The sequence below is a fragment of the Cricetulus griseus genome, chromosome 4 (genome assembly GCF_003668045.3).
Source record: "Cricetulus griseus strain 17A/GY chromosome 4, alternate assembly CriGri-PICRH-1.0, whole genome shotgun sequence".
NCBI classification, from domain to species: domain Eukaryota; kingdom Metazoa; phylum Chordata; class Mammalia; order Rodentia; family Cricetidae; genus Cricetulus; species Cricetulus griseus.
This window is the reverse complement of record NC_048597.1, coordinates 214,290,368-214,312,326: the sequence shown is the minus strand read 5'-3', so window position 1 is coordinate 214,312,326 and position 21,959 is coordinate 214,290,368. Positions and strand designations below refer to the sequence as shown.

Sequence of the window (21,959 nt, the reverse complement as noted above, 5' to 3'; positions counted from 1 at the left end):
AACCTTGTCCCTTGTGGAATGGGTTGGTGTGCTGTCTTGCTATGGCAGCAGTCATTGGCCCAGCTAGAGGTAATACAACATGCAATTAAGGCTGAGCCACCCGAAGCTAGAGTCGCTGCAGGGGTTGGGGTAAGGATGTCTTCCTTCTATGGTACCAAATGGCACACTTCTTTGGTGAATGGGTTCTATTGCATGGGTCCAGAGATACCTTGAGAAGGGCTGAGAGCCTAGAGAACATGTTGTAGTCCCTGGGAGTCAATGAGACGGAAATTCATCCTGGCTATGTTGGTGTGACTTCTGCTGTGGGGAGGAAGACACATAACAGATTGAACTGTTGTGCTGCTAGCTTTATGTCAGCTTGACCCAGACCAAAGTCATCTCAGTTAAGATGCTTCCTTAAGAGGGAGTTATTGGAATGCCTGTAAGGCATTTTCTTAATTACTGATCAGTGGGGGAGGGCCTAGCCTGTTGTGAGTGGTGCTATTCCTGGGCTGGTGGTCCTGGGTTCTATAAGAAAGCAGGCTGAGCAACCATAGGGAGCAAGCCAGTAAGCAGCACCCCTCCATGGCCTCTACATCAGTTCTTGCCTCCTGGTTCCTGTCCTGTTTGAGTTTCTGTCCTGACTTCCTTTGATGAAAAGTCACCCCTGAAAAAGCTGAAAAAACCCTTTCCTCCCCGACTTGCTTTTTGGTCATAGTGTTTAATCACAGAAATAGAAAACCTAACTAAGATAGCTGTCTACCCAGAGAGAACTTGAAGGTATAAATACAATGGGAAAATGACATGACGTTACTACTGCCACATTTGCTTTGGAGTTGACAGGAAAAGTGGACAAAAGGGAAAGTGAGGTAGAATGGATAGAGGACCTTTAATATCAAGTAAGGGAATATAATTCATGATTCAGTATGCCAACAGGGGCCTTAATGGCCTAGCACAGAAATTCTCTACCCCATCAAGATTCGGGTTTATTAAGGGCAAGAGGGGTGTCTGGTGTCTGGGGGGGGGGAGGCCTGGCACGTGTCTGGGTCGTTAGAGTTTTCCTAACCTAGGAAAGTGTAACTCTCAGTTCCACCTCACCCAGATCTTTGGGCCTGAACATGGCTGAGTAGCAGGGATGGTTGTAGTATTGTTTGCCTTCATGGCCCCCAGAGGTCGGTGTCTTTCCAAATTTCTCACATGTCAGGCAGGACTGATGCCAGTCCCTGTTGAGGGAGGTGTCTCCTCAGTGAAGTGTATGTCCTTGTCACATTTGAGGTGACTTGGTATGATGGAGCCTCGTCCTGGATGATTGGCTGCAGCTAAGAGGAAGTGGGCTGTGGGCTCTGTACTCCAGTACAGAAAAAATTAACCATCATGGAATACTCTGCCTCTAAACGGCTTGGATTAGGAAAGATTTTTTTTAAAGGAAAAAAATTAAATTATATGTATGTATGTATGTATGTATGTATGTGGACAAAAGCATTCCACAGCACATATGTGGAGTCACTGGATAACCTGCTGGAATTGGTTCTCTTTCCCACCATATTGGTCCCAAGGATTGAACTTGGGCCAGTAGGCTCAGTGCCAAGTGTTATCTTGCTGGCTATCTTAGAAGATTTTATTTTTAACTATATGTATGCATGTATTTGTGTGTCTCTTGGGGGTATGTATGTGCACATGAATGCAGTCAGTGCTCATAGGGACCAGAAGAGGGCATCAGATTCTCTGGAGCTACAACTGTAGGTGGTATGAGATGTCTCATGTTGGTGCTGGGAAACAAACTCACGTCCTCTGGAAAAGCAGCAAGCACTCTTAAGCACCGAGCCATGTCTCTCTAGTCTCCCTCACCCCCAAAAGAATTAAACAAGAAAGGAAAGAGCCCCTCAAAGCTTGGTCTGGAGACTATGGGATATTGGAGGTGGGCGGGATCAGTCTGATTGCTTTGGGAGGGAGGGACTGAGTATTAGAACTACTTGAGGCAAAGGCTGCATAATTTGAGGCCCTAGGGAGGAAGCTACTTATGTTGTTCAATGGAGGTAGCATGCCTGTCAAATGACCTTCTCAGCATTTATTCTTATGCCCATAGATAACTGCTGATGTCAACCATGATCAGAGATATTTTTTGAAGTGGGTGGTGGCTCCTGCATAACCAGTCAAACTGCTGGGACTAAGTGACAGTTACTGAGCCAGGACAGCCCAGTGCTCATTCACCACCTACCCCAAGGCTCAGGGAACATTGAAGAATAGAGGGATAAAAAACAATTATGGGAGGACCCTAAGAGAGACATACATGGTCCCCTAGAGAAGGGGAAAGGGTCAAGATCCCCTGAGCAAATTGGGAGCACGGGAAGAGGGGGGAGGGAGCTGGGAGAATGAGAAGGGGAGAAGAGGAAGGGTGATGAAGACATGAGGGAGCAGAAAGGTTGAGTGGGGGTGGGAATTGAAGAAAACAAGAAAAGAGATACCATAATAGAGGGAGACATTTTAGGTTTACAGAGAAATCAGGCACTAGGGAAATGTCTGGAGATCTATAAAGATGACACCAGCTAACAATATAAGCAACAGAGGAGAGGCTTCCTTAAATGCCCTGCCCTGATAATGAGAATTGATGATTGTCTTATATGATACCCAATAGCCCTCATCCAGCAGCTGGTGGAAGTAGAAGCAGACACCCACAACTACTCACTGAACTGAACTGGAATACAGTTGCAGAGAAGGATGAGTGAAGAGCAAAGGGGTCCAGACCACGCTGGTGAAACCCACAGAAACAGCTGACCTGAACATCGGGGAACTCTTGCTCCCCAGACTGATAGCGGGGATATCAGCATGGGACTGATCCAGACCCCAGGAACATGGGTTTCAGTGAGGAAACCTCAGAAATCTATGGGACCTAGTAGTTCAGTACTTATCCCTAGCACAGTTGTGGACTTTGGGAGCCCATTGCACATAGAGGAATACTCCCTGAGCCAAGTCACACAGGGGTGGGCCTAGGCCCTATCCCAAAGGACAGAATAGACTCTGATGACCCCTATGGAAGGCCTCACCCTCGAGGGGGAGCAGAAAGGATATGTGTTAGGTAGGGTTTTAGTTGGGGGGTTTGTAGGGAAGGAGAGGAGGGAGAGGGAACTGGGATTGACATGTAAAACAATCTTTTTTTCTAATTCAAATAAAAACAAAACAAAACAAAAACAATGTATGAGCTGGTGGAAGGGATTTAGTTGTATGGTTGTTTCCTCCAGGCTGGGTGTTCATTGCCATCGTAAATCAGACGAGACCCCTTCCACAGCACTGGGCCCACCGGCATTGACCCATGGAAGCAAGGAGGGCTCAAGATTCCCCTTCCTTCCTTGGGAATGTATAAGCAGTTAACACTTGCCAGGAAGGGGACACCTCTTTGGTGGTGGGGCTGTTGTCCTTGCCCCTGTCAGCAACTCCGATTGGTTCACTAAGCTATAGACTTGAAAGAAACCTTTCTTTGTTCTTTCAGGGACAGAGGGTAACGTGACAATATTCTAGGCTTGGTCACGAGGTAGCATGAGGTAGAGTCCATCTAAATGAGAGACTGACCAGAAACTTTTGACAAACAAAGCACCCTGGGTGAGTCTCAGGCAGAAATCTCGGAGCATAATGACGGTTAATTGTGCCTATGTGTGCCCCTGGCATCTTTTTCCATTCTGTTCGGGTAATGATGGGGAACATCTTTAGTGGTAGCATCAAGTCCACAGATCCACAACCTCACTGATTTTATGAAAGAAAAATTCATCTCCAGTGGCCACTGAGTTAATTTGCAAGTCCTTGTTTCAAAGACCCTAAGGTAGTTGGAGATAGAAGCTGAAACACTGAGAGCGACAATGTTTGCTGTGTGAACCTGCACTTGACCTCTCAGATTAAGGCAATTTGCTTCTAAGACCCACTTGCACTATCTTTGGGAAAGCGCTTTAAAGACTTTATGCACATTACACACATGACATGGAAAAATGTCTTTAGAGCTCTATCCTGAGTTTTTTTTTTTTTTTTTTTCCCTCCTGAGACAGGGTTTCTCTCTATAGTCCTGGCTGGCCTGGAATTCAGAGATCCACTTGCCTCAGCCTCTTGAGTGCTGGGATTAAAGGTGTGTGCCACCACAGTTCTGACTGAATGTATACATTTGTGGCCAGCATTGTCTAACTCATTTTAAACATAGATCTTTATGTTTCAGTACAAAGGTGATTGTAACAGAATCTTAGGGATACTTGAGTTTGGCACCAAGTCTTCTCTCATAGCCTTAATGAATGCCCTCTACCTTTTCAGAAGTGGTGTCGGTGTAAACTCCAGGCTCTGAAACAATTTCAGAAGTATTAGTTCTTGGTGATACACTATTATCTTCCTTCATTCTCCTCCTGCCTTTCTTGAGGTCATCATTCCTTCCTTCACTGCCCCTCATCCTCCCATCAGTGAAGGAGAATGGAGATGTTCTCACTGACGGCAGTTTCCGTCAGATTGAAGGATGGACTGAACAGGACAGGATCAGAATGAGTAGACCTCAGTTACCGTAGAGCATGTCTGTGAAGGGCTCCCGTGATGCTCCTCAGGCAAAAAGCATCATTATTTTAGAAGAAAGTTTTTTTTTTTCTGTGAAAGATTTTGACTACATCATCTGTACATCCATTCCAGGGCTAAATTCTGTGACTGTAAATGTATTTGAAATGTATTTGCTCCTTTAGATGCTGTGTTTGGTTTTAGGATTCCTGGCAGTTGAAGCCATATTGTTTTGTGAGGTTTGTAGTTTAACATGCAGAAGCACACACAACCTTGCATTTTCAGAGATGAGATGGATGACAAGCCAGGGAGCATGATTGGGGGCCCTGCAGAAAGAGTTTAATTGCATCTATGAACTCAGATGATGATGGTGGATCATGAGCGGCCAAAACTCCACTGAGCCAGTTTAGGCAGATAAGGTCATATGCTCACCCTTGTAAACAACACCCCTCACCAACAAAGACCAAACAAACAAGGTAAAATGAAATAAAGTGGAAAGGGCAGAGTCCAGGATTTCAGTTCCTCTTTTTTTCCCTATGCTTTAGAGTCAGAGACCAAGCTGAAACCAGGAAACATTATTGTTCTTCCCTAAAATTTTATAGCAAGGTGTGTGTGTGTGTGTATGCATGTGTCTGTGTGTCTGTCTGTCTGTCTCTCCCCTCCCCCTGACGTGTGTGTGTGTGTGTGTGTGTGTGTGTGTGTGTGTGTATGCATGTGTCTATGTGTCTGTCCGTCTCTCCCTCCCCTCCCCCTGACGTGTGTGTGTGTGTGTGTGTGTGTGTGTGTGTGTGTGTGTGTGTGTTTGTGTGTGTGGCAGTGGTTGTGACTAAGGCAAGATTGTTATTGGCCGACTGTGCTCACAAACTGATCTTGGGTCACTTAAGGGGTGAACTGTTTTCTGTGATTGGTAGCTCCCCAAGTAGCTGAGGAGGGAGTTTCCCATTGGTATAGAGTGGCTACCACTGTGTAGCTCAACAGAACTCAAGAGCATCTGCCTGTGTTTGCCTCCTGAGTACCTCTTTCAAAAGCCCATCAAGTTGTGCATAATGGCTCAGGTTTGTAAGCCATCACTTGGGAGGCTGACAGGGGACTGTTGTGAGTTCCAGGCCGGCCTGCGTGACAGAGTGAGACTCTGTCTTACAAAGCACGAGCTGGAGAGATGATGTCTCAGCAGTTAAGAGTGGCTATTGCTTTTGCAAAGGGACCTGAGTAGAATTTCCAGCCTCCATGCTGGGCATCCACAGCTCTCTTTAACTCCATCTCCATAGGGATCTGATGCCTCTGACCTTTGTGGCACACACACACACACACACACACACACACACACACACACACACACACACACACACATTCACGCACGTACGCACGCATCTTCAGGCAAAGCAAAGGATAACCAACAGTAACAACAAACAAACTCTACAGTTCCATGATAATGAAATCAAAGCCCATCACACCTAGAGTTTCTAAGTCTTTTTAAAAAATCCTGACTTGACTTCTGATTGACATTTACCTGCCCAGTTTTTTTTTTCCTGTCTGTCTCTATGTGATTTTCATGGCAATGACTAGCAGGCTAGACCCCAATAATCTGTGCTGTACACAAATTGACTAGAGGTGAGCCAGCCAGCTGAGCATCGCTGTGCACACCAGTTAAGCCTCTCTCAGAACCAAACAAAATAAAGCAGCAAGGAAATAAGAAAAAGTTCATCTGATAAAGACTGTGCTGATGTCCAACAAAATTAGGTTGACTTGCTCAGCCAGAGGAATCCCCCACCAGAGAGCAGAGAGGCCTTAGGGCCCCAGCCAGATAGAGGGAGGCACAATTACTCATAGGAGTGAGGTTTGGATGAAATTGCAACAAAAAGCAGTATGTGCTAGCTCAAGGCAAGGCTGGGATGTGTCTAGAGATTGACATCTAGCTTAGGCTGAGACTGAGAACTTCCGATCTTTGTTTCCTTGGAAACTACAAAGCGAAGACACATGTAGAACGCTGGCTGCTGATCCCTTATCTGGTGCTGTGTACCTGGTGTGGAAATGGAGACTGTGTTAAAATGACTCTGATGCTCCAGGCAGGAAGGAGGTGTTTCATTCTCACTGTGATTTTTTTAACAGTTGAATTTCTGACAACATCGTTTGTGAAAACAAGTTTCTTCATGTCCTTTTGTTAATAATAATAATAATAAAAAACCCGAAGTGTTTAAAAAAAAAAAAACAACAAAAACCCAGCTTCACAGAGGACACATCCTCTCCGTGGAGACTGGGTTATGCCGGGCATTAGGGCCTCCTGGGAACAGCAGCCTGGTTTCCACAGCCCGACACCAGGAAGTGACTTGGGAGGGGGGGAATGTCTTGACAGCTACAAGAATACAGAGAAGGACTTTTGGAGTTTATGTTCCTGAGGTGAATATCTGTCCGCCTATCTGTTCTGTGAATATTTATTGAGAACCTACTGCCTGCCACCCATTGTAAATGAGGCAGTTTTTTCTCCTCGAACAGTTTGTAATCTATCGAGGGAAAACCTAAAGCTGGGAACAAGCCCGTTATACCCCACGGGGCCAATAATGGGTATGGGCATAAATTTGTTTTTCAACAACAAAACGTGAAGGCTCTGTGGACTCTAACCTGGGATTTTGGTCCCAATCCCTGCTGAGACTAGACAGTGCGAGTGGAAAGGGGGAGGTTCTGAGACAAGATCTGTTTTAAAAACTTTGGCGAGCATGCCCGTGCTGCTGACCCACTGTCCACATCTGGATCTCAGAGCATCCCTGAACTCCCTAGCTGCTCACCGACAGCTGCAACAAGTCACAGGCATGCGCACAGCCTCCCTCCCTGAGTTTTCCCCACTGCAGTCCCAGGACTTTTTCTAGTGTGCAGGGTGTTTACTAAGCCTGCTCGTAGGGTAGCTTGGAAATGGCAAGCCTTACCCTTGTCCTGGAAGTGACCACTGACCGATAGCAATTGTTTTTTTTATGTGTGGCCTCCAAGGTTCATTCTGTATAGTTTTTCAGAGGATTCTCAGAAGGACTGAAATTGTTAGCTCCTGGGTCGGGGATGGGGGCAGCGGCACCATGAGCATCCCCAGACCCACTATAGCCACCGCGCTGCTGGGAGTTCTCGAATGCAATGGTCACATCATGACCCAAAGCAAGCCTTCATGACACAAGACACACCTTCACATCACCTGGTTCTGATGTTCTTTCTGCTTTCTGAGATGTTCCTTGAGCCCCGGAGGGGTAGTACAGATGGCACTCAACACTCTCAACACCTTGAGCATGCACGCACCAGTCTCTGCGTTAATCACTATTTGCTGCAACAAGAGGCTTCTTGGACCCGGGTCAAGGGCAGTGCTAGTCCCTGGGTAGAAGCACAAATATTTATTGGTGGCATTTTAAGCATGATAACTTGCTTCTCTCAGGGAATCAACCACTTAATAAACAATGTCTGCTTCTCACCTACGTGCTAAGTAACTGTTTCCAAGCAGAGCAGCATTCTACCCCATTAGTCCCATGCCACGGGTAATAGCTGGTGAAGGGTGAGCTGGTCCCTCACTTTAGCACTAATCCTCTATGTAGGAGGCTCCTTAGGTTTTTTTTCTGTCAAATTTATCAAGTCTGAAAAAAACACCGAGAAATGAGAATTCAACTCTCTTAATGACAGGCTGTCTTTCTAGTGACAGTTGGTTTCTGGAAACGTCATTTGACCCCATTTCCTCAAATAGTTACGCCAGAAACTAAATAGTAGTCCTTCATGCCAAGCATGTGCCCTCAGGTCCTAAGAGGATGGCAATAATGATCTGTCCAAAATGTGATGGTGATGACAGCCAATTTCCTCGACCCTTGTCTTTCTGTCTACCCTCCTGCTGCTCTTACATGATAAAGAAATCAAGCTGAGTACACGGCTGTCTAGCTGGAGAGCAAATCTCACAGCTTCCTTTGTAGCTGGATAGGGTGTCTATGTTTTGACTTATGGAACACGAGTGGAAACGATGCAACTTCCTCTTTCCTTGTCTAGGGGGAAGTCCCTGGGTTTAGCCCTTTCATACTTCCCATTGGCTATCTGGATGATGCTTGTAAGAATCTCAGGTACCAGGTATGGAGTACGGCATCTGTATTAGCCTCAATCCCTGAATGATTGTGTGGTCTATGCTAGCTAGCCACCTGCTGACCTGTAATACATATGTATGCAAGAAAGAAACAAATCTTTCTCCTTTAAGCTAACTTGTTGGGCCTTTTATTATAGCAGTTTAACTCTGCTGTTTAGTTATTTTTGCCAATGTGCCATCATCTGGAAAGAGGGAACCTCAACTGAGAAAATGCCTTCATCAGATTGGCCTGCAGGTGAGCCTGTACGGAATCTTCTTGATTAAAGATTGATGTTGAAGGGCCCAACCCACTGTGGGCGGGGCATCCCCTGGGCAGGTGGTCCTGAGTCATATAAGAAGGCAAACTGAGCAAATCGGTAGGTAGTGTTCCTTAATGGACTCTGATTCTCTTCCTGCTTCCAGGTCCTAAGCCCTGACTTCCCTTAATGATGGACTATGAGCTGTAAAATGAAACGAACCCTCTCCTCCCCAAGTTGCTTATGGTCACAGTGTTGATCATAGCAGCAGAAATCAAACCAGAACAGTCTCTTAGTCTAACTCATGCACATACACATGTACATGCTAATATATGTTTTGACTCCATGTGCCTCTTAATCTGATTGTCATGCGTTTGTTTACAGCATCCAAGATGAATGTTAACACTTCCTACATTAATGTTAGAAGTATAGGCACTGTCTGTCCTTGTCCAGTTCATCAGTTTTTGCTTCACTCATCCATTATATATATTGTGTTGAGACCCAGTATGTTTAAGACTCTTTGCTATAGGGATGTAGGTGTATGGATGACTCAAAAATGAATAATTTCAAGAAACTTATAGTTTAGAGACTTCACAGAAAGTGAAAACATTGAGCTAGGGATACTTATGATGAAAATATTTTCCCTGCAGAATTTAACCAGAATTGAAAAAAAAGTTGGTTTCATTTGTGCTATTTTCCTTATTACTATTTTTTTTTTTTGAGAACATTCATCCTGGTATGTTTGTTCATTTTCAAGACCAGTGTTTACAGGGCAAATTACCATATTTGGTTAATGACAATAAAACATGCATGAGTGCAGGCCCTGTATCTTAGTATAAACTCAGCCTCCTTTCCACCCCCCCGCCCCGTCTCTGGAGAGTATTAAACACTGGAAATGCTGGTGTGTCACTGAGTCCTTCAGGCTTCGTGAGTTCTAGTGAATTAATTCCTAAGGCTCAGAGTCTTAAGTGATGAGGATAAGGAGAAATTGAGAAGACTTCAGGATTTGTCAGGTAAGAGTTTCTTTTCTTAGGGGGTAGGTTTAGATGTATACTTTGTTTTCTTTTATTTTTTTCCACATGAAACCATCTTTTATTATGAATTAATGTAAAACAAAACCCTAAATAAGTAGTTTGTAAGATCTACACGTGTCCGTTTTTAAGTATGATTACAATAGCTTTCTATTTAAATGTTGACATTCTCTCATGTTTTACCTGACACATTGACTATAACTGCTCAGTTGTAAGATCAACCAGTTATTGATAGAGGTATTAATGGTTTTAACTGGATACCGTTCAGAATTTAAGTTTCACCAGACATCATTCTTGTCATGTATTAATGTGGATATAATTGTTTTTGTTTTTACACATGCTCTCTCTTCCCCTCTCCTCTTTTTCTCTTTCTTTGTACTGTTTGTTTATTTTGATTTTTTTGAGATAGAGTCTCACCATGGCCCAGGATGGCTTCAAACTTGCTTTGTAACAGAGGCCGGCTTTGAACACTTGCTGATCCTTCTGCCTTTCCCTCCAAAGTCCTGGGTTTACAGGCCAGGTGCCACCATGCCACCTATGCTTGGCCCACAAACGTATTTTCTTTCCTCCGTAGGCCAAGAGAGAAAGAGGCATGTGAGCACATAGACAGATGGGAGTGACTTCAGATAGTAAAGCGGCAGAGAGAAAGTGAGGCCCGGATAGAGGCAGAGAAGAATCCAAAAGAATACTGACTAGAAAAATAGAGAAAATATCTCAGGTTGAAAACTGTGATAAGAAGGAACCTGCAAGTCTCTGAGCTTTCACTGAGCAAGAAGATATGAAGTAGCAGGAGACACATCCAGAATTTTCTTTCTTGTGGGAAGGAGAACCCAATTAGTCCTGGGTCTGATGTGTGTCCTGTGGATTATTCCACTGCTACAAAGCTTTTGGAGATTTAAAAATTGCAGATTGGTGTTAGGTGGCAGAACCAAGGGGAGGAGAAGGCCCTGGCAATTTAGTGATTCAACAGGTATAGTCAAGATATAAAACTCAGATGAAAGACTACTGTCCTTCACAGAGCATGCTGGAGCAGATGGTGGCAACCCCGCATCAGAAACTGGAGTGATTTTCTTTTCTTCCTTTTTAAATAATTTATTTTTACTTTATTTACATTGATGTTTTGCCTGCGTGTATGTCTGTGTAAGAGTATCAGATCTTGGCATTACAGACAGTTGTTAGCGGCCATATGGGTGCTGGGAATTGAGGTTGGGTCCTTTGAAAGAACAGCCAGTGCTCATAACTGCTGAGCCATCTCTTCAGCTCTGGAGAGCTTACAAGGATTCATAGGTGTTTGTGTGTGTGTGTGTGTGTGTGTGTGTGTGTGTGTGTACAGTAAAAGGTACAGTAAAATTTAACTAACAGAATTCATTAATTAGACCCCATAGTTTATTATTATTTTAATTTTTTTGCAGTGCTTGAGACAGAATTGTATCAACTGAGCCACATTCATACAGACTCCTAAAGCTTTTATTTTGAGACAGGTTCTCAATAAGTTGCTTAGGTTGGCCTTGAACTTGCCACCCTCCTGCTTTAGCAATCCTAAATAGCTAGTACAGGGCTGTGCCACTAGACCTGGCTCATCTTATTATTATTTTAATGAATTTAAAAGTAAATGGTAGAGACCATCATTCTAAACACTTTGGCATAGAGCTGAAGAAAATGGTTATTTTTTTATAAAGTACTCTAAGGAAATTTAACATAAAGTTGATAAGAATTCAATAGTATATACATTTTAGATGGCTTTGGGAAATATATTTATACTTTTTTTTTTACATTTATCCATGTATTGTTTATGTCATGCATGCTTGTGGAGGTCAGAGGACAACTCACAGGAGTCTAGTAGAGCCTTTCCTTAGTGTGGGTTCCGAGGATTGAATTGGGGTCATTAGGGTTGGTGACCTGCTGACCTATCATGATGATCCTATTCTATATTTAAATTCACTGAATAAACATAGAGACCGTGTAGTGATATGTTATTTATGATTTATTAAAGTTTGCCTGAGAGCAAAGTCAGCCACAAGTCATAGAAGCCAGGCACACACCTTTAATCCCAGCAGTCAGAAACTAGGAGCTGGTGGTATTCACCTTTAATCCTAGGACTCGGGATTAAGAGGTGGAAGGAGCTCTCTGAGTTCACGGCCACCACCCAGGGATACACAAGATTGAATCAGTCTAAAAGAGTAACAGACAAGCCTTTAGTCCCAACACTGGAGGGGTATAAAAGATAGAAACAGGGTCTTCAGTATTCAGTAGGAGTCATTCATTCTCCAGCCACACTGAGGATAGGTGCATTCATTCTCCAGACACACTGAGGAGGCTTGGTAAGAGCTCATGGAGACAGGATCAACCCATTCAGCCTGACGTAGAGGTAAGAAGATAGAATTGAACCCCAATATCAACCTCTGGATCTTTATATAATTCATGTTACAAGATGATGAATACCATTAGGGTTGACTTAGGTGGGATGAATGCACTAAATCCTGGCTGAGAATTGTTTCACAGTGTCCACAGGAGAACAAAGCATTGTCCTTGGTGTGCATTCCCTCCTTCCTGTCTGTCTTTTCTTCCTTCCTCCCTTTCTTTCTTTCTTTCTTTCTTTCTTTCTTTCTTTCTTTCTTTCTTTCTTTCTTCTTCTTTTTGTATTGATTTTTAGAAGCTAGGCAATCAGCTCAGGGGCTGCAAAATGCAGAGGGGCCATTTTTATTTTGGCCTCTGAACACTGTAGCCCAGTGACCTTTGCAAAGTCTGCTTTCCCAGAGTGCTGTCGGGCAGTTTCAGATTCTCAGAAATGGGCTTCCTGGAAAGATCTTTGGAGATGTTTATTTTGTGTCTGAGCAAGAGGAATGGAGTCTTGTCTGTACTCTGCAGCAGCAGCGGCAAATACAGCATGTCGTAGTTCAGAGGAAATGAAATGATGAGTATTGTCTGCTTGGTACTTTGGCCTTCACTATTCTGTCGTATCCTAACATCCCTAGTTCTTCTCCTGCCTTCTATGAAGTAACAGCTCATTACCTTACTGAACTTTGGTGGTTTCTCATTCTGACCACATCCTCGATTCCTTCTTGGTGATAGGTTGCAATGGTAGAATGACTCCTTTTCGGTGTTCTCTGGACTCTTAAACTTAGTGCCCTTAAAATACTATGATAGCTTAAAAAAAAAAAAACACAGACACACAAACTAGAATGTTGTAAATTAAAGCCTCTAACTGTCAAAAGCAAATATATATTATATATACATATAATTTTGGGGTCTCTTTATGTATCCCTGAGTGTCCTGGAACTTGATATGTAGACCAGGCTGGCCTTGAACTAACATAGATTCACCTGTCTCTGCCCCATGAATGTTGGGATTAAAGGCATGAACTTCCACACATGATGTGGTTATATTCTTAATGCAAATGACTTTAAAATTTAATTGTAATTAAAGAATCAAGGAGGACATAAATAGGTTTTACATCTTCTGTTTCCCAGAATGATGGACCAGGGCATACCAGACTTCCCAAGGATACTTTAAATTGTTGTAGAACATCCTATCTTAAAAGAGGCGCCTTTCCCTATAAGCCAATGAATCTATACAATCACATTCAAAGGACAGCATGGAAAACGAAAGGCTTTGGTTGTGTTCTAGAGAGAGATGGGGGTGTGAAAAGTGTTATCAACAACCACAGTGACATGAACAAGGGAAAGTGGAGCAGGGAAGGAAGGCTGGGTAGCAGTTACAGACAAAGTGGTTGTGAAGGTGACATTTGAGTTCAGACGTCAAAGATGTGAGCGCCTTGGTCATGGAACCATACTGAAGAACATTCCAAACAGAGGAAACAGGAAGTATAGTCTCCCCATCCCCCCACCCCCCCCATCCTGGAAACAGGAAGTGTAGAGCCTCCCCTCTCCCCCACTCCAGGGAGTGTCTGGCTAATTTGAAGAACAGCAGATCAGGGCTGGAGAGATGGCTCAGAGGTTAAGAGCACTGACTGTTCTTCCAGAGGTCCTGAGTTCAATTCCCAGCAACCACATGGTGGCTCACAACCATCCGCTATGAGGTCTAGTGCCCTCTTCTGGTGTGCAGATATACATGGAAGCAGAATGTTGTATACATAATAAAAAAATAAAATAAAATAAAATCTTAAAAAAAAGAACAGCAGACCAAAGTGATGAGTATAAAAAGTGAACATGAAGGATGGGGAGATGGCTTAGTAGGGCAAACATGAAGATCTGACTTCAGTCCCCAGTGTATGCTAGGGAGGCAGGGGAGGCAGAGACAGGTGTATCTCAGGGCCTTGCTGGTTTACCATAGCTTAACTGGCAAGCGCCAGGCTCTAGTGAGAGACACTGTCTCCAGAGGCAGTTTTGTGCCTACATTCTGAATCCCCAAATCACCAAGAGGCCCATTTCGATGCAAAAGCAAAGAGTCTTTTATCGAAGTTGTTTAACGAGCTAACCCCATTAGCTCGGGCCTTTCATCCATCCACCACTGTGGATGGCTGGGGAAAGAAACCATGGGACAGAGATCTTATAGGACAGCATAAGGGGAGCGTCTAGGGGTACGCACAGGCTCAGGATTGGTCCACCTCCAGGCTTGGAGGACCTGCCCTGTGTTGATTGGTCAAATGGTTGCTATGATCTATAGGTCCTCCCAGGGTGGTTGCTGTGCTCTGTACGCCACTGCTGTGCGCTTGTCCATAAAGCACACCTAGAGCCGTAAAGTATAGCCCTGCTAGCTAACTTCTGATTGGTTCCTTGCCACAAGGTGTGCATCTGACATCCTAGTGACCAAGGCAAGGTCAGGCAAACCACGTGTTAGCCTGTTATGGCTGCCGAAAACGGGGTAGGTCCCTTCAGGCAGATGGCTTTTGAGGAACAACACACTCAAAGTTGCTCTCTGCCCCCCCCCACCCCCCAGCCCTGCATGCATACATGTGCGCTTGCCCACACTTACAGGGCCCACCTCCTCCTCCACCAGGTTAATTGAAAGTGACTGTGAGAGAGGAGTGAGGGAGAAAAGCCGGGGTCAGATCACTTAGCAGTCTGTAACTTAATTCATCTTTCCTCAGAAGAACAGGAAGTCTGGGGAAGTTTTGAGAAGTGGCTTACATTTCACAAGCACTTTCTGGGAAGTGTTGGCAGTAGATTTCAGGAGAAAGGGCAGAAAGTTGTTGGAGTCATCAGGAAAGAGAGATGAGGGTGTCTTCAGTAGCAGTGACAGGTGGGTCATTCCTAGATAGCTCTCTCCAAATCTCTACAAGATTTCCTGTGTATGGGAGAGGAGTGTCTGCCAAGTCCAGGGTTTTGGGTCTATACAAGCAAAAGCAAAAGACTTCAGTTGCCATGAAGTTTTTTGTTTTTGTTTTTTTTTTGAGACAGGTTGTTTTGCCCTTACTGTCCTGGAACTCATTCTGTAGACCAGACTGGCTTCAAACTCAGAGATACGCCTGCCTCTGCCTCTAGAGTGCTGGGACTAATGGTGTGTGCCACTAAGTTGTCATGAAGTTAAGTGAGGAAGAAAAAAGAGGGGGGAGAACATATTCTGGAGAGAACTGTTATGGATGTTAACTGTTACAAGCCAACAGAGAAAACTTGACACATTTCAGTTACTCATTGAGATACATGTACTAGTTCAGAAGGAAACAGCAACAGGAGTGAATGACTCTCCACCAGGCTTGGATAGGAAGTGACCTGTGAGCTGGGTTCTGGAAAATGCTTAAGAGCCTGCCTGGTGTGTGCACATTCATGGGTGTGTATTAAGGAGTCCTGAGGATTCTAGGGAGAAGAAATACACACACTTTCTGAATCTGCAAAGCCAGAAGCAAACTTGGCAAATGTGTTAATGTTGTAATTCCCACCTCCCTGGAGTTTGTAGCCCAGGGAATCTTAGGATAGGAAATGAAATATCTGACCCTTTTCAGCAGCAGATAAGTTTGTGTTATTGTGTGCTTTTCCAATTCTATTTAAAGTTATTTAAGATATCAAAAATGAGCCGGGTGTTGGTGGCGCACGCCTTTAATCCCAGCACTTGGGAGGCAGAGGCAGGCGGATCTCTGTGAGTTTGAGGCCAGCTTGGTCTCCAGAGCGAGTGCCAGGATAGGCTTCAAAGCTACACGGAGAAACCCTGTCTCGAAAAACCAAAAAAAAAAAAAAATCAAAAATGACACAAAAATAGTTCAATGTCACTGAGTTCCTTTAAGCTGAGATTCTTGAGATAAAAATGAAAGTCATTGAAACAGACATAGATGCCAGCTGGTTCTGAAGAGCCTAGTTCCCTCAGGTGACCATGGTGTTCTGTGTGGTGTCTCATCACACCTGCATCTTTTTGAGGGAGGGATGCTCTCTCCCACTGCCATAGGAAGTCTGTTAGAATCTGGAATCTCATGTCCATCAAAACAAGGCTGTTTCCTGGATTTGCCCAGTTAAAGATGTGGTCAGCTCTTTGATACAAAGAAAGCATTTATCTCTGATGAAAAAATACTGCTGTTTTGTTCCACCAATGAGAAAGGACTCAGCTTGGGGTTCCTGTTTTGTAGATGGTCATTCAAAGGTGATGGAAACCTCTGATTTCACAGCTTTCCACAAATCTGTCCTCTCCACGGCTTCAATGTCTTCACACTAACTCTGAGCACACTCTCTAATTTTATGGCTGACAGAGCTGAGGTATAGACTATTCCAGAGACATGGAGGAAGGCATAAAACATGCATGTTGCAGGACTGACACTCAATGGAAATTGTTGGCTAACTCTATTCAGTTCTTTTTGTTTAAATTTATTTATTAGTTCTAGTTAGGGAACAAGCTTGTTTCACATGTGTGTCCCTTCTCCCTCTCCCTCCCCTCACCCCCATCCCTCCTCCCCCACCCCCAGTCTACCCCCACCCCATCCACCCACCACTCCCCAGGCAGGGTAGGGCCCTCAACTGGGGCTCTGCAAAGTCCACCAAGTCTTCCTATGCTGGTCCTGGGCCCTTCCCCATGTGTCCAGGGCCAGAGTGTAACCCTTCATATGGGATGGGCTCTCAAAGTCCCTTCTTGCACCAGGGAAAAATACTAATCCACCACCAGAGGCTCCCTGGAGTGCAGAGGCCTCCTTATTGACATCCATGTTCAGGGGTCTGGATCAGTCTTGTACTGGCCTCCCGGACAGCATCTGGGGTCGATGTGCTCTCCCTTGTTCAGGCCAACTGTTCCTGTGGGTTTCTCCAACCTGGTACAGACCCCTTCGCTCTTCATTCCTCCCTCTCTTCAACTAAATTCCAGATTTCAGCTCAGTGTATATCTGTGGATGTCTGTCTCTGCTTCCTTCAGCCACTGGATGAGGGCTCTTTTTCCTGGGCTGGTCAGCGGAAAGGGATGGAAGAGTGGGGTGATGCCAGGTTCAGGGAGCAGGGAGCTCCTCCCTGCCTGGGTGTGTCTCGTTCCTGGGTCAGTCGGTGGAAAGGGCTCTATTCAGTTCTTACTGCACTTTGCTTCTCTTCATTTCTGGAGGAAACTTGGGTTCTAGGATTTCAGCTGCTCCCCTGCCTGTGTGCATTATCACCACCATCATCACCATCATCACTACCATCACCATCATCACCATCACCATTATCACCACCATCACCACCATCACCATCACCATTATCACCATCATCACCATCACCATTATCACCATCATCACCACCATCATCACCATCATCACCAACATCACCATCATAATCACCATCATCATCACCATCATCACCATCACCATCATCACCATCATCATCACCACCATCACCATCATCACCATCATCACCACCACCATCACCATCATCACCATCACCATCATCACCATCACCATCATCACATCATCATCATCACCATCATCACCACCATCACCATCATCACCATCATCACCATCATCACCACCACCATCACCATCATCATCACCATCACCATCATCACCATCACCATCATCATCACCACCATCATCACCACCATCACCATCATCACCATCATCACCACCATCACCACCATCACCATCATCACCATCATCATCACCATCACCACTATCACCAGTATCATCATCGGCAGCAGTACACTAGGCTGGTCTGGAACTGGGAGAATGTGGCTGTTCTTTTATACCTAGGTCCTCTTCCTTTCCCCGCTCCGTCCCATTTCTGGTCTCACTTAGTCTAGGCTGGCCTCAAATTTGTTATGTAGCCGAGGCTGGCCTTCAACTTCTTGCTTTTTATTTACAAGTGCTGGGATAATAGGTATGTAGCACCATGTCCATCTTATAAGCCCAAGTTTTGAGTAGTCAAGAGTAGGGGCCGCTACCAACTGGTGTCGAGAGATACATCAACTTGTCCCCAGGGAGTATGGAACTGTAGTAGGTTGGCTTGGGGATGATACACTACCATGTATGAGCCTGGTGCAATGATAACCATGATGATCTCAGTGACAGAGATGCAGTACCTAGTGGTCTTCTGGGCCAGGATACATCCTAGCAGTAGCTTCAACTTCAAGGTGACATACACAGTAGCAGCTTGGGCCACAGATAGATAGCAGAGTACAACGTAGGCTCCTTCCATGGAGTAGTGTGGTTATGTGACCTCTAGGCTGCTTCCCAAACTGCTGGAGGCTTTTGTGGATCACAGTGTTTTCCAGTAGCAAAGACTGCAGATGTCTGGGCCGTGCTTAGGGCCCCTGGGGGCTCCCTTATTTTTTTCCCAAGAGGAGAGGTATGTGCTGGTTTAAACTGATTTTGACTAGGAAAACAGGGTGTAGAAGTGAGGTGTTTCCTCCCATCTCTAAATGACCATCTTGAACTCCTGTGTTCTACAGGGCTTCTGCCACTCCCTTGTAGCATCCCAGCATGACACCTTAGTCACTCTGACCAAAATGGTGGTGTTCACTCATTATTCTGGAACCTTTTGGCTTGGGGTGAGCCCGAGACACCTCTACTAATCTTACTGATGTCACTTTCAGAAAATGACCCAACTGAACCAGGTACCACAAAGAATTAGACAAGTCAGCATGTGGAGAAGACATAGACTAATTAAAATGGCCCTGCAGCCAATGCTCCACCCCATCCAAAAGTTTAAACTCTTCAGCCATTGTGTGACAATCTTTGGATTAACACCGGTGGTTGGCACATGGTGGGAATTAGTATGTACTCATTGCTCCACAGAGAGCCATGCTGGCCTTCTCTCCTCACCACTTGCTGGTGTAAAGCTCCAAGCTCTACATACTGTTGTCTTTGGAGTCTAAGGAGCCATTAATTGTCATTGAAATGTTTGACACAGCTTCCCTCAAATATTTTACAACAAAGTTGTATTTATATCTAGAAGCTAAGATTTGAGAATGGGTACAGGAAGCAAATGTTAGTGTTTATGCAATCACTTTAGGCTGAAGTTTAGGTTAGTTCTTACTGCCAAACACACCATTTGGGTTCCAATGTGATGTGTGCATAAGAATGTCTTCACAGCTCCCAATGGAGCTCACAGTCTACACTGCAACACTACGCTGTAAGAAAGTTCCAGATCCAGTGCTCATCCTAACCCTGTGAGCATGAGAAGAGAGAATGCCAATATCAGAGAATAAAGAATAGATAGAAAGAAAATGGGAAACTGTGTTAAAATTGTGCACATTTGTATTGGATAGTTCATGTATTGTTCTACGATTACAGTCTCTCTTTCTTGTTTTGTGGTTGTGACCATTTGGTTGTCATGCCTGCCATTAAAAAGGCTGTAGATATTTTTTCTTTTGGGTTTTTCAAGACAGGGTTTCTCTGTGACTTTGGAGGCTGTCCTGGAACTAGCTCTTGTAGACCAGACTGGTCTTGAACTCACAGAGATCCTCCTGCCTCTGCCTCCTGAGTGCTGGGATCAAAGGCGTGTGCCACCACTAAAACATACTCTTGAGACTGTGTTACTTTTCTATTTCTGGAGCAAAACACCATGATCAAGGCAACTTATAAAAGAAAGCATTTAATTGGGTTTATGGTTTTTGAGGGTTAGAGTTCACGATGACAGAATAAGGGCATGGTGACAGGACTAGCTGGCAGCTCACATGTGAATCCACCCATAGGCAGAACACACTGGGAATGGTGGGAGCCCTTTGAAGCCTCAAAGCCTGCACCCAGTGACACACTTCCTCCAGCAGGGCCACACCTCCTGATCTTCCTCATATAGCCATCAGCTGGGGACCAACTACTCAAATGTCCAAGACATATGGGGACACATCATTTAAACACCGAAGTGATTATCTTGTTTTTCAGCAAAATTTTATCCAATGATTTTTATCACCCTTTGCTATGTCTTCTGGAATCATTTTTCCCCTGTGGTGATTATGAAATAATTAAAGATATTTAGATTATGTGTGTGTTGGTGTGTGGGTATGTGTGTACATACACGACAGTGCAGGAACCTGTGGAGGTCAAAGGCATTGGATCCCCTAGAGCTGGAGTTACAGGTGATCATAAGCCACCCTGTGTGGATTCTGAGAACTAAACACAGGTCCTCTGCAAGAATAGCAAGTGCTCTTAACCACCGAGTCATCTCTACTAGCCTAACAAAGTAATGTTTTGACTGAATGAATCTTAAAAAGTAAATTTTTGTGTTGAGGATGCAGCTCAGTGGATAGGGGACATAATTACTTGTTTATATATTAATAGAGACATATTTAATTTTGTGTATTTAATTTATTTTGTTTGATGTAGTTAAATTAGTTGGTTTAATTTTGACTTTCTTAAGATTGGTTGCTGCTGGACTGGGGTATAGCTCAATGGTAGAGTACTGACCTAATGTGCAAGGGTCTGCGTTCAGTCTCCTGCATTGTTAAAAACAAAAATTAAAACAACAGCAGCAACAACAAAAAGTAGATTGTTTTAACTTCATTTTATTGATTTGTTGACAGTTTTATACATGTATATAGTGAATTTCAGTCATCTTCACCCCATTACACTTTGCACCACTCTTAAGAAACCCACTGCCTACTTTTGTGTCTTCTGTGTGTGACCCACCGAGTTTGATTAAGGTTGCTTGCATGGGCACAAGTGGGAGCATTTCTACTGGCTGCTTTTCTGTGGCTACACTCACTGAAGAGAATGATCCTCTCCCCTCAGCAACCACCAACTGCCAATAGTCCCTCTGGAAGGGCTGGGCCTCATAAGCCCCTCCCCACCCTTGGTGAAATATTGAGGGACTTTCATTATATTTTAATTAAAATATAATTACATCACAATCTTCTTCCCTTTAACCCCTTCCAAATACCCCTTTATTCTCTTTCTAATTAATGGTCTCTCTTTCTTTATTACTGTGACTATATATATATATATATATATATATATATATATATATATATATATATATATCTGGTCTACATTTGCTGTAAAATGGTCTACATTTTTTTGATGTGGGGTGAACACTATAACTATCTGAATTATAAGAATAAGTCTCAGAATGCAGTTAGGAAGTACACCGTCTAGGAAAGTGGCATCCAAGTCTAAGATCCATGAGTGCACTGTTGTTGGGTGGCTGGCTATGTTTCTAGTTCCAGGCATGGTTTTCTTTCTGTTAAGTGGGTCTCAAGTCTGATTAGACAGTTGTTGGTTACTGCCAAGATACGAGTGCCACTATTGTACCTTTAGGGATATCTAGCCATGTCATTGTTATGGTATATAGCCACCACAATTGATTGTTTGCTTTCCTTGGCAGCTTGCACAGCACCTTCTGGTACTATAGAAGCTAGACCACGGGAAGGAGGCTTTCAGGCTGGATCCAGCTAGAATCTTCTGAGTCTTGTGTCCAAAGTGTGTGATGTCTTTAGTAATAGAACTTACCTTCAACCTAGGAGAGGAAACGACAGGCAACGGAAATAGCCTATATTGTTTTGGGAATCACTTGGACAACCTTGACTGACAACTTTTAAGGGGATTTCTCATATGCACGACACTGGGGTATTTGTTAGTGTAGTCAGATTTTTCTGTCTTGCCAGTTGCTCCCAAACCATGACATGGAGACTTATTATGAACCTCAGCCGATAGCTAGGATTGCCCCACTAGCCCTTATAACTTAAATTATCCCATTTCTATTCATTTACATGCTGCCACATGGCTCGTGGCTTGCTGCCCCGTCTCTTGCACGTCAT

General features: G+C 44.2%; 1 pseudogene; it reads right to left on the bottom strand.

Annotated features, from left to right (window-relative positions):
• Positions 1-1,040: 1,040 nt before the first annotated feature.
• LOC113833588 lies at positions 1,041-21,959 on the bottom strand (annotated as a pseudogene).